Here is a 15,828-nt window from a genome sequence, read left to right on the forward strand (position 1 = left end):
TCCGAAAAAAAAATTTGTAAACATAACAAAAAGACTTATTGGTATTTGGGCCAAAGCAAGTCATTACAAAATTGTGGATATGAAATTTTATTTAAAATTTAATTAAAAATAATATGTACAAAGAAACTTTAAACGTTGACTAGAAATCATATAATGAACTAGAAATCTACAAAAAACTAATCTGCAAATCGCCCAATAAATAATTCCCCGCGCTGGCCTCCCAAGAGGGCCCACTTGCCAGTGGTCCATATTTCCAATCAATCAAATTCCACTCTGGCTGATTCGCAGGTCATCGGTGGATAAAAAACATATTTATTTATTTTTGACGAAAGCAAGGCAATTTGACAGGCGAAATGAGCTCGTCAGCCATCACTCGCCATTTTCCGGCTCATTCACTTCCACAGGCTCATCATCATAGTCCATCGGGAGCAGACAGACATATAGAGAGGTATTTCTCCGCCAGCAAATAAACCAAACGGTAGCGCTTTTTGCTTTTATTTGCGCTCACGTCAACTGCAGACACAAGAGAGGCAAATGTGGGTTACCGATGTGCTGGAAGAGTTGCATTGTTGCGGGCACAGATGCGGCCAGATTGACTTTTATTGCAGTTGCTCTCTGTGTGCCCGAGACTTTCAGCTCGATCGCCGGCTATTAGCCCAGAGCGACTGACCGACCGGCCGGGAAAAAGTTCCCAGCTCCACTTTTCCCGAGACTGCTCTCGAGCTGTCTGCTCTGTTTGCCCGCAGTTGAACTTTGCAATCAGTGATATATAGACGGGCTATCAACGGTACGATAGGAAAACCGAGATTTCCCAATTATATTGCTTCCGGTTGAGGAAAACTGTTTTAAGTTTGATGTGTTTCGTCCCAAGCGAATGGGGAAGAAAAGTAGAAAATTCCATTAGCCAAGTTTCGTCCCAGTTCACAGTCTTTCGGGAATATTCAGACAGAGAAAGTTTTGCCCAAAATTTATTGCCAGCTGAATTCTCCCAAAACAGTTGTTTTGCGGATCCTATTTTTCCTTTGGGTCGCACTTCAGGAATGTAAATTTATCGAGTACTAATTATAACCAAGAATAACGTTTATTAAAGTTACATAATCCTTATTTTTATTAAAAAAATCCTCTGTTATGGTGTGGTATGAGGACCATCAGCCTTTAATATTACTAAGGAGTATGTTATGCGTGTTTAAATTACTTTCGGTGTTTAAAAAATACTTAAATGAATTAAAAAAACGTTATTATATAAGAAATTAATAAAAAAAAGTTTAATATACCAATAATTGTAATTTAAGTGTACGTAAAAAAATTAAAATAAATATTGATGCTAACATTATCAATATTTCTATAAATATGTTAACTTTTTTTTAAAATAAAGAATATGATGATTTGTAAAAAGATTATTAATGGAAAACCTCAACAACGAATATAAATATCTAAAAAAAGTATGATCCACGGATTTCGTTTAGCTGGAAGACACACAAAGATACTGAGTCCGCAAAGTTTCAGCGCGATAAATTCAAATGATCGTCTCTTTCATTAGCATGGAAACCTTGAAATTGCTGCCAGAAAGTTTTCTCCGCTGGGACGAAAGAGTGCGGTTTGCTTTTGCACGCTTGATTTATTCCGTCACGCATGCACAGCAGTATTTTTCCTTCTGCCTCTTTCGTCCTGAATAAATCTCAATTTTAAAAGAGCGTGGATTTCCATCTGCAGTTCCGCTCGCTTGCAGCCCAGCGGCAGAGCCGTTATTTGATGCATTTCGCCGGGATTTCACTCGCCAGCAGTTTATTGGACACTGGAAGAAGAAGAGACCTGCAGCTGGAAATGAAAACACTCTTGGCTCGCTCTTGAATTGAGATTCATTGTAGCTACAATGCTCACCGCTCTCAGCCCGGTCAGGAGAGGAGAAAAAAGTGGACTTCTTGCAAGGAATGGAGCGAGGAAATAAGAGGGAGGGTTGCGTGCTGAAGTGCTGGGAAAAGAAATTGCAGCAATGGTCTGATCCACTCTAGCTCGCAACACTTTTCATTGAATTCCATTCCGTGGTATCCAGCGATTGAATGCAAATGTGGTTAGGAGAGATAAAATGTCCACTTCAAATGGTAAGAGTAATGAAAATTGCAAGAAATGCTATTTACAATCAGGGCCAGGACATAAAGATTAAGGATTAATAGGTTAATACAATTTATGAACACTTTTAAAATTGACAGTTCAAAATCGTGATATAAGATATAATGAATTTAAGTTACTGAAAAAAAATCCCGTTTTTAAAAATACATGAATCGTCACAATGAAAATATTCGAAAATTCAATCATTCCAGGATCTCATCTCAGGAATTCCAAATTTCTAACCCCTGGAGGCAGGATTATAATATTATTTTATTATCATTATTTTTATAATTATTATTTTAATTTTTAGTGTAAATTTTCTTCTGGACGGTTTCCAACAAAAATTGACGCCAAAGAGGCCACACACGCGAACCCCAATGACAAATCACTCGCGAATTCCATTTATCTTGGCAGACAAGTAACGCAGCCGGTCGCTTTTTGCCTCATTTCGCGGCCAGGGAGCAAAAACGGTTGGAAACTACACAAAGGAAATTGAGGCAAAAAGTTCCGAAATATGAGGTTTGGACGGGAAAAGACGCTTTTCTGGCCCTCCTGCAGTGGGACCAAGCAAATTCAATTAGGCGCCGGGATTAGAGGCCTTGTTAATGGTCTGGATACTGATTATGACCGGACACAACGCACCGGCAAAAAGCAGTAAACAGACGGATTAGCTCTTTCGGGAGGCGTGACTCGTACTCTGGCCTATCGTTCTCTCGCAGCGTTTCTTGTGTATCAGGGCGCGTTCCTCCCTCGGCCCCCGCGAGCCAACATCATCAATCAAACAGGCAGCAAAAAGTAAATGAATGCCGCGCACGCTGCCACCAGAAGAGCAAAATGCACTCTTTCCTTTCTGAAGCTTCACTTCTCGGTAATAATTCATTTTGACAATATAATTTTTGATTTCTTTCTGTGAAAATACTGTGTATCGTTTGAGTAAAGCACCCCAGCTGAGTGGAAAATGAGGACGATTCCGGCAGGCGGAAATGAAAAGTCGGAAGAAGGGGAGAGAAATAATTAAGGATAGTGTTTTGAAAGACGTTTGTAGTACTTTGTGGACTTTAATTTAAATTTTAAATTCGCACATTCTGGTAAGATCATAGTTTGCACTCTTATAATTTGGTGTTTGGTGTATTCTATCATTTTAATGTGTGCATTAATTAGACTATAATATTTACAGACTGAAAATTGCTGATTTTTGCAATAAAAATTTTAGGGGAAGTTTAATTCATAACATTGAAATTAAGTTAAGTAAAAAGGAAAAATCTTTTCTTAGGAATCGGCATTATTCAAAAGAGTTTAATAACTCAATCTTGTGATATTTATCTTACATCATTGTCTGTTAATACATACAATTTTATGATTTCAAATAAAAATATAATACATTAAATTGCAGGAATTTAAGTTAAACATAAGGAATCATTCCTGTTAAGAAATATACAAAAATATTATTGACATTTTTACTAGAATGGATTATTTTATAAGTACACTAATTCAAGAAAAAATACTTATAAAAAGTAAACAATATTATACTAATTTTTGAATATTATGTAATTAAATTTTAATTTAATATATAATATTACTACTATAAATGCACACATTTTATTATATTTATTTCGTTCTTACACTGATCTGGGTACAATTCATGTTTCAACACCGCTCTTCGTTTCTACCCATTTCCCTAAGTGTTCCTCCTCCATTCATAACGCTAATCACGGCGTGAGAAATTCCGCCTGCCTTTTTCAAAGGCACAATAGCCACCGGTGGATTTCCCGAACCCTCGCTTTTCTTTCTGCAGCTCTCGCGCGGAGGCGAAGGGTTCGAATTACGCGCGTGTTGGGCTTCAGAGTGTATTATACGCGCGTATTGAGAGGCAGGAACAAACTCGCCGACGCAGCCAAAGTACACACTGAGCTCTTCGGGGATGATTGATTGCGCGAGAGAGAAAGAGAGCCTAATATCAAACGTGTCACGCCAGCAGCCGCTTCTTATTTCGGCTCGCATTTTCCAACACACTTGCCCCGCAATAGGGTGGAATTTGTCAATGACTGCTGAGCAGGAACCGCGTTACCCACTTTCGCTTGGTGATAATTGCACACTTATCAAGCGCCGCAGCCAAGAATAATAAGCCTCTTTTCCGCGACAATTGCTGGCGCGTGATTTAATTCTCGGGCACACGCGTCACTTACTCCGACAAAGACGGATTACTCCAGCAGTGTTGCCAACTTGATAATTGTATAGAAGAAAATCTTTGCTTTTTAGAGGAGAGTTTATTTCAGCTCCCAATTTCCACTTATTGATTTAAAAATTTTGAAATCACAAATTTGAATTATTAATTTTGTGTTATAAATATTTAGGTCTTAAATTTACTTATCCTTTTATAATTTTAATTTATTTTAAGAGAAATTATGTGACCATACAAAATTACGCATGTTTTAATTTTGAAAATAATATTTCAGTTATTTTTATTTAATTAACAAGGAAAGCTCTAAATTAAAGTTTTGATTGATTTTTTTCTCCCATTTTTAATATAGAATTAAACAAGCATAAAATAATTATTCAATCACATACCCTTATAAATATTATATATGAATGCGAAAACTCTCTCCTTTCTACTGACTGAATATAGATCATTTGAAATTTAGACAGTCTCGAGAGGTGTTCATTTCTCCATGCAAAAGAATCTTTCTTGGCAAACGCAATAAAGCCACTCCTGATTTATTCTCCTCGATCGACAGAGCAGAATATTCGTGAAAGAGAGAGAATTACTCGCGTAAAACAAGCCGCCATGAATATTTCAGCATCGCTCGTCGATTGCTGTGTCAGGCGGAAGAGAAGAAAAAGGAATGAATTCCGATGAGCAAAAAGGAAGAAGATCTTCAATTCGCGACTGAGGGGGTGGGTGGATGTCCCACATTTCGCCCGTAATTGCTCGATCCGTCACAAAGCAGCCGACAGAGACGGAGCTGTCACGTTTAAACAATGAGCAATTACGTCGCCCATAACGAGGTCACTACCCCGACCATTTATTTCGCCACTCGAAATTTTCAACGAGAGTTGAGATGATTTTTATCGTGTCTAATTACGCGACATTATTTCCTGGCTAGTTACATCCAGCGGAGTCCAGGGGCCATTTAGAGTTAAGTATGAGAGAATGGCAGATGCTCCGCGCAAAGTTTACTCTTGTTCCACTTCTGGAAGTGCAAAACAGAGTGCTCGATTTGCGCGCGACGGTGCACAAAGTTCTCAGGAGATTGGATTGCGCGCGGCCCAGAGCAGAATTGATTGCAAGACCAGAAAAACGGTGCAGAGAAGAAGAAGTAACTGCCAAGTTTTTTTCTTCTTATGAAATATGCGCGTCGAGTTCAAGAATGATTTTGCCCGCAATCAGAACCGATGAAGACAAATCAGCTGGGAATAAAGGTTTTCAAAACTGACGGCGAAGAGTTGCAGTAGTAACTGAAGGATAACTCTATTGAAAGATTGCTCTATTCATAAGTAGAAATTTCTTTGAATTCAATGTAGGTTCTAATTGGAATAACTTTATCAGAAAGTTATAGATGTATATTAACTAATCGCCAGAAGGAAACTCTTCACGTGCATAAATTTTTTTTTTTTGTGAAACTTGTTTGGCATTTTCAATAATGACTAGCAACTCTCAATTATGTTTTAATAACTGAAATCTAGGCTTGGTAATTGCCATCAGGAATTTATTGTCTGCACAAAGAGCTGTTTGAATTGACCCAAAGCATCCATTTTTATAGTTTAGAAAAAACCAATAGCCGATATCTTGAGAAAGAATTCTTCTAGAGAGATTGTGCTTTTACGAGTTCTTGTACTTGAGCAAACAAATAATGATCAATAATTCAACAAGCACCCGTATCTTTTCACAAGAGATATTAGCAGATTGCAAGTGCTTGTTTTTTTCTAGCGATTCATGGTGAAATAAACCGTCCTCTCTTGTTTTATGCGAATCGTGTACAAACTATTTATCAGATTAAATGATGGAGTGTAAATAAAACGGGCGTAAAAGGCACCGATTTTACGAGCTGTTTTATTTCAGTCGGCTCGCTGCTTGATGCCGCCGCGAAAGAACGTCGAATTGCGGATCCGTGCGATAAAGTTTTAGGCTTTTTGCGTGGCTCGTGTGTCAGCCCGGTTGCCTACACTTTGCGCCTGGTGACAGACAGGCGAGTCTCTTTCTCTCTTCGCCGCCACTGATAATAATGGAATCTTTGAGTGAGGCAGTCGCTGCTTCTGTGGGTGTATAAAAAAGGGAATGTTATTTTTCTCCCGTCGTCATCAATTTTCACGAGTCGATTCCCTGTCTTTCCGTTCCAGCCGCGCTGGTCCAGGAGTTTCGGCGGGGTTTGTTTTTGTTCGAATTGATGATCTGATTGCATGTTTGACACTTCATTAACAACCCGCATTGCGACCCGTTGGGATTTCCGCCACTGGACGGATACGCATCCATCTTTCTCCTGCGCTTTGTGGCGGCCCACTATCATGTTAGAATGACACCACCGGGAGATAGGGTGAAAACGAGTGGGTGCGCCTGCAGCACTTATCGCCCGAAGCACGCACATTTACAATTAGATTTGAGTGAGTGTGGATTACAAACTGTTTATTTGGCGAGCTGACCGCAAGCAGAATAATAAAAAATGTAGATACATGTTCAGAGTTATTCATAAAAATGTTGATAATTTTTCAAATATATTTTTTTAAGTTTCTCCTGAAAAAAACTGACTTTTTAGTCAGTGAAGAAATCACTTTTTAAAACTACAAATATAACTTTAAATTTGACGTCAAAATAGTAAAAAAGTAAAATACAATAATATAAACATGTTATCTTAAAATTTTAAGGCTTATTTAAATGATTAATTACTAGTAAGAAAAAACTTAAGCAATCGATTTATGTCCTGACCGTGCTGAAAAGGGCTCAGATTTCAAATAAAGGTTAATTTCTATAATTGCTGACAACGGAATAAAAAGGGAGCCGAGCAGAGAATTAGCTTAAAGAATTTTTTTCCTCCGCTTTTGTTCCAAAGTTAATCGTCACGTTGCTTTTTGTCTTCGGTGCGAAGGAAAGCGGGCGGAACTCTTAAAATTATCTTGCGCTCGCGACAACTGCCAATTGTAATTCGGCAGAATGAGCGTCGTGAGACAAAGCATCTCTTTTTGTTGCATAATTCGCGCTCGGTGGCGGCAGCGGCAGAAGGCGTGATATACATACAAAAGTTGAAAGGCGTCGTCAACACTACTTGGTCGTCGCGCGCTGCAAACGAAAGAGGCACGGACGGAATGAGCGGAAAAGTCCTGATGCTGCTCGGGCACCTTCTAATAAAACCGTCATCCTTCATTTTAATGAGAGCAGCGAAAAATATTACCCGAGAAATGCAAAATGGCTCGAGACGCCGCTCCGTGGGTGGATGGGTAGCTTTGTAATTAGCACGAGTGGTCCCTGCATTATTCAGCGGCGCAGTCAATAATTAAACTCGACCTCTCTCCAGCCCGTGCGCCCGGCACCAGCAGCCGTCCGTCGTAATTAATCCAAAGCGCGCACCCCGCGTGCACTAAATATATTCTCAAGTGCTTTAATTTCACGCTCGCCGTCATTTGCAGAATTCGAGACCAAAATGCTCCGGACAACACTTGGCGCTTTGGCACAATAGGTGATCGTCTATTATACCATAATTATTAAACAATGCATGAAAATTAGATTATTTTACCATAAAGTTTGCAATGTGATGTAAAAGATGAGTGTTGAAATCATGGTATAAAATTCAGAATGAAAAAAGTAATAAATGGAAATTTGGAAATTAAATTTTTCATGCAAAACTGAAAATGCTTAACATTAACTGTAGTTTTGCATTTTGTAGTGAATAAAGGTAGGTTATTATTCAGAGTTTGCAGTCTGTTCAAATGATGATGATGCAATTAAGTTCACGTTATATTTTAAATAATAAACAAAACATAATAATCCATTAATGATGTACTTTATATTGTATTATATTATGAATAAAAAAAAGCACAAAACAATGGAAAAATAAGTATTTTGAAATATAAATGTAAATATGAGTAATTTTTTCATTATATTTAAAAGTTTTTTTAATAAATGATGAAAAAAATAGAAAAAAAAATATTAAAATATAATATAATTTAAAGTAAAAAAATTAAAATTTTTACAAAAATCACCCAATTAATATGTAGTTAAATAAAATTGTTCCATTTAAAACTACAAAATGTGTGCGATGTAACTATTTTTTTCTGTTTGATATTGTTTCGCATTCTCTGCATTTTTGAGTACTAATAACAAAAAGTAAAATTTGTCGGGCTTTGTATAATGTTTAAAATTAAAAAGTGGTGAGATAAATACACACACGTGTAAGCCCCAGTAAAAATTGCAGCTCATAAATCAATTTTCATCTCAAGTTTGGTATCAGTTTGACAGGCCCTCTTTTCACTTTTGAAAAATTGCTTCCAGATCGGACTTGAGAGATAAAAATTGGCTTTTTAATGCATCCTCATGACTTGCACGAGTGAAGAGCTGTAAACTGCTAGATTGCAATCTAGGTAATAAAAAGTTTACTTCGCACTTTCCTACTCATCCAAGGAAAGAGTTTCACAGTCTATCTTAATTTCGTGCGAAAAGTGACGTCTCCAGGGACGAGGCTGCGAGAGTCGCCAAGCCTGTTATCTCCTTGAATCAAGCTCACTTTCCGATCATAATTCACTCGCATTAAATGCCGGGTGATTTTAACCGCGCCTCGCCATTAGAGTAATTTCTCGCACTGGCTTAACTCGTTATAAGTGGAGTTCACCAAGGCAGGTAAGTCACGTTTGGCAAATCCACTCAGCCGCGTGCTGGCTTGCATTTAATTTACCGGTACATTCACCGGCGGCAGCGCCTTCAACCCAATTAAACTCGCGCGACTCAAAAGACGCATACGCACGCACCGTACTGTGCTGCAAAGATAATCAAAAGCAGCCTTAAAGACAAGCCGTTCTGTATCATGGAGAAACGATAAGAGACAAAGACAGAACCCAACTGCGTCCTTCCGTTAAATAAGCATATTGATCTCTGAGATGGTTGATTACAAAAGGACAGAGAACTTCAAGCGATCTATTGAAGCAAGAAGCAATTTAAATAGTTTCTTAAAGGAGAAAAATATTTGAACATTTTTAAGGAATATTTTCAGTTTATAATCTATCATTGAGTAAATAATTATGTAGAAGTGGTTTTATGAAAGTAAAAAGGAGAACTTAGTAATTTTGTGTGTGGTTTCTATAGAATAATAATTGGAATATTGATTAAAATATTAACAATTAAAACACTAAACTTAGCAAACAAAAAGTATTGTTAATAAACGCAAATGAAAAATAGAATCATTGATATCAATTGTTGAAAACCACAAAACCTGTAAATTACCTGAAATTATATTGCCGGAAGGAAATTGCTGAACTCTGCTTAAAAAATTGTGAGATTTTTTATATTAGAAATATACCTGTTCATAACGGAGCTTTCATACATTTAAACATTATTATTGGATTGAAAGCAAGTTGAAAAACATCTCAGTATTTAAAAATAAAATAAAAATACTGCTTTTTGTTTCACGAAATCAAAATTAATGATGTGGCGGAAAACAATGGAATTTGCTTTTTGTCAGCCAAACTTTTCCTCGGTGAATGAAATAAATGTATGCGAACTTTTGAATGGGCCGCGTGTCGGAATAAAAAAGGCTGTAAATAAACGCCGGGAGGCATTGAATCAAAATGTTTGCCTTGGAACTGCACGATCTCGGCGAGTGTTTCGCATCATTTGTATCTGCCAGGACCAAATTTGAGCAGTCGGCGAGAGAACGGCTGTGGCGGAATAATGCATGCACCTCGCCTGAGCGCTCGCCCGCTAGCCCGCCCGCCACCCTCCGAGGGAAAGAGTGCGCCGCTTTTGCTGCTGCTGCATCCGCGCGTCGTAAATCATTGCCGGTATTGATCGTGGCATCTGATGTTGCTTGTGTGCCACCAGGACCATTGTCAAGAGGTTGAGTGCACGATAATGCAAGCAAATGTATATTGGCGGGTGGGAACCACGGGAGCTGAGAGTGCAGAGCCAAAGTGCACCGCTTTTTGTCAGCAGTCTGGAAACGGCACTTGACTAATTGCGAGCAATTCTCAAACATTTTTCAGTGGCAATAGTGATTTTATATACAAATTTAAAAAAAAATTAGTATTAAAAATATAGTGTGTAAAAATTAATTTGCTTTTGTACTGTTAAAAGTTATTAATAATTATGATTTTAAATTAAAATAATTTTCAATAATTTTAAAAATTTTACATAATTATTCTAAATTTTTTTTATTAGCATTGTTGTTTATTTATCAAATTGCTACAACCATTAACTTAGTTTATTTATAAATTCAAATCTCTTTTAATCAACAGAGGCAAATTAATGTATTGAAAAATTACTTATGCAATTTCAAACAGTTGTTAATGAGAGCCTAGTTTAATTAGAATTAATAATTTATTTAAAAAAACTTTAAATCTGGATGACTCTTGAATATTATGATTATAAGTACTATCTAAATCCAATTTAAAATTTTTGTATTACCCGGAGAGAAGAATAATAAATATTTCATTGAAATAATGTAAAATTATTTAATTTACATATTTACATTGACAAACACAAAAATTTCAGGAAATGCATGAAAATCAATATTCATCATAAAAATGATAAAAATATAGATTATAATTATAAAAATATATATTATATATTTTTATCATTCATATATGAAATTTACAACGCAAAATTCCAAAATTTTAGAGGAGCAAACACTTACAATTTATTTTCTGAAAAGTTTTTTGGAAAGAGAACGAAAAAAACAATTTTTTTTTTTGTTTTCTTTGAGAAAATTATAAATTTTGAAAATGAAAATTTAGAGCATGAGTTATTTATGGTGTTCTCCATCAAAAATTAGGCTTAGATGATATCATTTACCGTGCACGGTAACCCAGAAGTAAATGAAAAGCATTTTGTTCCCTATATAAAACGGATGAGTGATGCAGGGAAAACATTAACCCAGATATAGTCTGCGCATTCTAAAATTAACAAGAGGTCCTTCCATATATCCATTTAGCACATGTCAACTTTTCAAACGCACACGCGGCGCTGATTGCTGGTTTCGAGTGCAATAAAAAAGCACGAGTTTCGCAATTCAGGGTTTGCCCTCTTTGTTCATTTTTATGGTGGATGAAGTATGCGAAGCGCGACGGTACAAACGCCGGCGGGCGGCTGCACAGCAGCGGCCACGCTTTTAATTCCGTGCCCAAAAGAGAATCGAAATAAAGAAGAGAATGCCAGCAGCAGCAGACCGCATTCTCAGAAAAATGAAATAAAAATGAGCAAGAACGAATGAAGAACTGCGCTCATAAAACAGTTATAAATTTTAAAGAGGACCAGCCAAGCAACAACAAGGAAGAGGCCAAACCCGCGAGACACAACGGCAAGATAAAGAAGAAGAAGACGCGAGATCTTTTCTTTCTTATCGCAATCAATGATCGGAGCAGCAGTCTTTTCTTCTTAAAAGTGAAATCAGCGCCGTTTCATTTGCGCCGAGGCTGGTGTGGAGAGCGGCTGTGCCATCGATTCGCGCGTTCTGCAGTGGCGGCGGCCACTGCATGGCCACGGGGGCTCCACACCCAGTCGCGGACCCGACGAGCCTCCTTGACTCTCTCTCCTCACACTGCACGCCCGCCCAACTGACCCATTCACCGAAAAATATTATAGGCCCCGAGTAAAGATTTCTCGGCTCATTGTGCGCGACGCCCGCTTTTGTTGTCGCTGTTCAAACAGCTCCTCCGCTCTTTCTCTCGCTCGCCGTCGAGAGGGCACGTACGCTAAAAAGAGAGCAGCCCCGAGGGAGCTGCAAATTTAGCAGAATCGTCCCCGGCGACCCGCCCTGTCGACCATCCATCGGAAGGCAACTTCTTTTGGCTTTCTTTCTCTTTCTCTGTCACCCCTTTTTCTGCTAATTCATTTTATCGGAAGGGAAAATAAACGGCAGGTGTCGCAGCGGCTTATCTTTTCACGCCGCGGGCAAATTCATTCGACGACTGCGGCAGAATCCGCTCTATGTGTTTTCATTGCCTTTCAAATTCATCGCGCGACTGCCGGCTTTCACGGTGGCTGTGAGCGAATTAATCACATAATGCATGCGAGAGTAATTTCAAATGGAATTTTCAATGAAGCTTCTAAACGCTTTCACGCTGCCCGAGTGGCTTTGGCACGATCAAATTTTGAACGCAAAAAGCTACAATACAAAAGAGCTTGGTGGATTAATTGCAACAAATTGCAATTTGGAATTCCGTAAAAATTAGAAGTAAACTGGTCAAGCTATAAATTATAAATTATGAGAATTCCATTTTTTTTCTTTTTGCTATTACTTCATTCACATTTCATATTTGCAAAAATTTTATGTTACTTTTAATTAATATTTTACTGAAACTGTACTGTACTCACTTCACTAAAAATCCATTTTTGAAATATATGCATTTCAGAATTTAAGTTAAATTTTGTTTAGAAAAATATTGTTTATTTCATCAAGGAAATATTTAAAAGCGGAATAATATTTTGTGCAAAATTAAAATATGTCGAAGGGTCCTAAAATCCCTATTTACTGGTGGTGGCTTCATTGGTGTGATTTTGAACTTTTAATATAAGAAATAAAACTTTTTATATAATATATTAAAAATTTATTATTTTACTTTTAATATGTTCACTAGGCATATATTCCAAACGGTATGTATTATCAATTAATTATCTATTATTATTATCATTAATTATCAAACATCAATAAAAAGCTTGCTTTATAATTTCTAAATGAAAATAAGAGGTGTTACATGGGAATTAATAATAGGTGAGATCACTCAATGCACCTCAAAGGTTAAATTTACAAAGTTAAACATAATTCCAAATTTCCCATGAAAATGAAATTAAAATTATAAAACTGTTTTTGTGAAATTAAAAAATTAGAGAAATTGCAACATAAGAAGCTAAATATTGTATATTGCTAAATGGTTTTAATTAATCTCTAATTTCATTAATCCCACTTAATAATTATAAAAAAATTCTTCCATTAAAATTTTATCTTTGGGAAATTTAATCATTTAAAATGTAAAATGTCTAAAAAGAGATTTTTCTCGAAAACTGATATTCCTCAACTTTCAGCGGAGGGCTTTTTTCAAATGAGATGCTCATGACAGGATTTACTTAAATCCGCAACTCTAAAACTAATTTTCCAAACCCCCAAGGAATTCCTGGTGCAAACTTCCTCCAACGAATTTCGCATCGGAAGTTTGCAAGAGGAGAGATGAACTCTCTGTCGAATCGCGAGTTCATTTATTATGTTGTAGCGATAGAGAGTGAAGCGGAATGGTGGTTAAGGTTAAAGTTTCATCAAATTAGAGGCCGTTCCGACCACGACGGCGGCTCGCTTGTGCAAACACGGTGTCAGACGCAGCGTGTAATTCTAATTTCGGCCCTTCTTTGGTATGCTAATATTTGTTCAAATGCCGACGTCCTCCAATTAAGGTGTGGCCAAATCAGCATTGTAATCTCACACAAGGGTGTACATTTAAAGTAATGTGATCCTGTTATATGTACAAATGATTTAAAAATATTTTTAAGCATTCATCAGGAAGTCACAACACTTTTTTTAACATTTTTATTGTCCAACGAGACGAAATATAAGAGTCATTTCATTTGTCAGCTGGGCGGCTGGAGATGGATGGCTTTCCGCGAAAAAGTGAAGAGGCCATTAAGGGTTGGATGAAAGTTTGTTGTGTACGCAGTTATTTTCCTCCACTCGAGCAGCTCATTCACGAGAGAGCCCAAAACAACAAATAGCCTGGTGCTTACTCTTTCTGAATGAACGTTGCAAAGTAAGTAAACATTAGAGATGAGAAATTAAAATTAGTGGCTGACGGGACCAAAGAAAATTAAAGCTCTCTAGGTTTTTTTTTTTTAATAAAAAAGACAAAATAAATCGGATTTGCTGCGAAAAAAAAGTGCACGCAGGTAGAACGAGTGGAGTGCAATCAGTTGGAGTTTTTCATTTCCACCCGCGAGACACAGTCGGAAATTGCAAAAATCGATTTTTTCCACGCGAAAATTAAAGCATCTCATCAGCGCAGACTACTCTCCGAGGGAGGAAATAAATTTACCTGTTTTTCGACCGTGCCGCTTGTTGAGTAAGACGCACAGCACTTTATATGACCGGTCGGCGAGCAGTCCGTAAATCACACTTTACAGCCTTTCCAATTACTCGCGAGCCCGAAAGAGATTCATTCACGGCTTTTTTTCTCCACCACCAGCAGAAGACCAAGAATTGAAAAAAAAGTATAATGAAAAGAGAACGGACCACACACACGAATCATCTTTTGATTTACGCGCCGGTTGTGAAAGAAAAAGCGTCGTCTTCACACTTGGATTCGGAACCTTAAGCAATGATTCAAGAGGGAAGGTGAATATGGTAGATCTTCATATTTTTCCTTAAAAAATAAATAAAAAAAATCACTTTTTCTTACTCTATTTTGCTTTTCCTCATAATGATTATGTTGTAAACCAGGATCTGCATTTTGTTTTCCGCATTTTTCGCTTTTCTAATTTTAAACTTGCGGTTGAAATTGCGATCGCCTGCAGTCGTGGGCTACCCCGGCTCGCTCTTTGACCCGCGGCATGTTAACTTTTGGCTTCGCAGAGGATTAACGACACTCGGCCCAAAAGAGAGGCGGCAGCGTACATCAGGATTTTATCCCGGCGTGCTGTCGTAAAAAATCACCGTGCGTATGTATTTTTTAACATCTGTACGCCCTCGTTCATTAACTCCGACGAGCTAGCGGCACACGCGGCGGCGGCTTTCGAGCGCGCGCGGCACCCCACAAGTCGGTTGTAATTTTTAGAGTTTGATGAGCGTGTTGCTCGAGCTTGTAAAAATTATACACACGCACTCACAAGAAGAGCTCTTGTCTTGTGCTTTCGTGCTCTTGAAAAATATTTTCACGAAAAAAGTAGGAAAAACACGCACAGTTATCTGCATTAATATAAATTAAATATTAATTACTGCCATACAAGAGAGTTTATCATTTAAATAACTTCATGTGATCGTTAACATTTTTCATCCATTTACATGAATTATTTGATAAAAAAAAAAAGAGAAAAAAAATAGCCACAGCCAGAAAATACCAATTTTTATTGTCGTATTTTTCCTCAATTGTTACACACAACTCCGGGAGGGAAAATTGAATTTATTGTACTTAACGGCACCACAACTCTTTTATTTTAAGAAGAAAATTTTCTCTAAAACTAAAATCTCAAATCATCATATTTCCATTAAATAAAAGGAATAATAAAAGCGCCAGGATACATTTTTTGTTTGTAATTGTGTTTTAAAAACGCCTTAAAATTTTTATATTTAAGTTGTATTGCTTTCATTAGATATACTAAAAAATAATTTTGTTTTTTTCTCTGAATTTTCTTTATTTGTTAGTTACAAAGCAAACGTTACGTGCAAGTATTTTTTCTAAGGAGATTGGGTTTGAAATCAAGGGCATCAGCTTAGCCACCCACATAAAGTCAGAACAAAATTAATTACACGCAAGAGAAAAACATTTCTGTACATAATATTTTATTTAGGGAAAGCACAGAGATAAAGAATTATGTGATGA

At 37.1% G+C, this 15,828-nt stretch overlaps 1 protein-coding gene across 6 annotated transcripts in view; it reads right to left on the reverse strand.

Moving 5' to 3' along the window:
• LOC132203223 (acetylcholine receptor subunit alpha-like) overlaps positions 1-15,828 on the reverse strand; it is a 51,266-nt gene that overhangs the window by 20,440 nt on the left and 14,998 nt on the right. The window lies entirely within an intron of this gene.

Source organism: Neocloeon triangulifer, unplaced genomic scaffold, assembly GCF_031216515.1.
Source record: "Neocloeon triangulifer isolate White Clay Creek 2 clone unplaced genomic scaffold, ASM3121651v1 ptg000017l, whole genome shotgun sequence".
NCBI lineage: Eukaryota > Metazoa > Arthropoda > Insecta > Ephemeroptera > Baetidae > Neocloeon > Neocloeon triangulifer.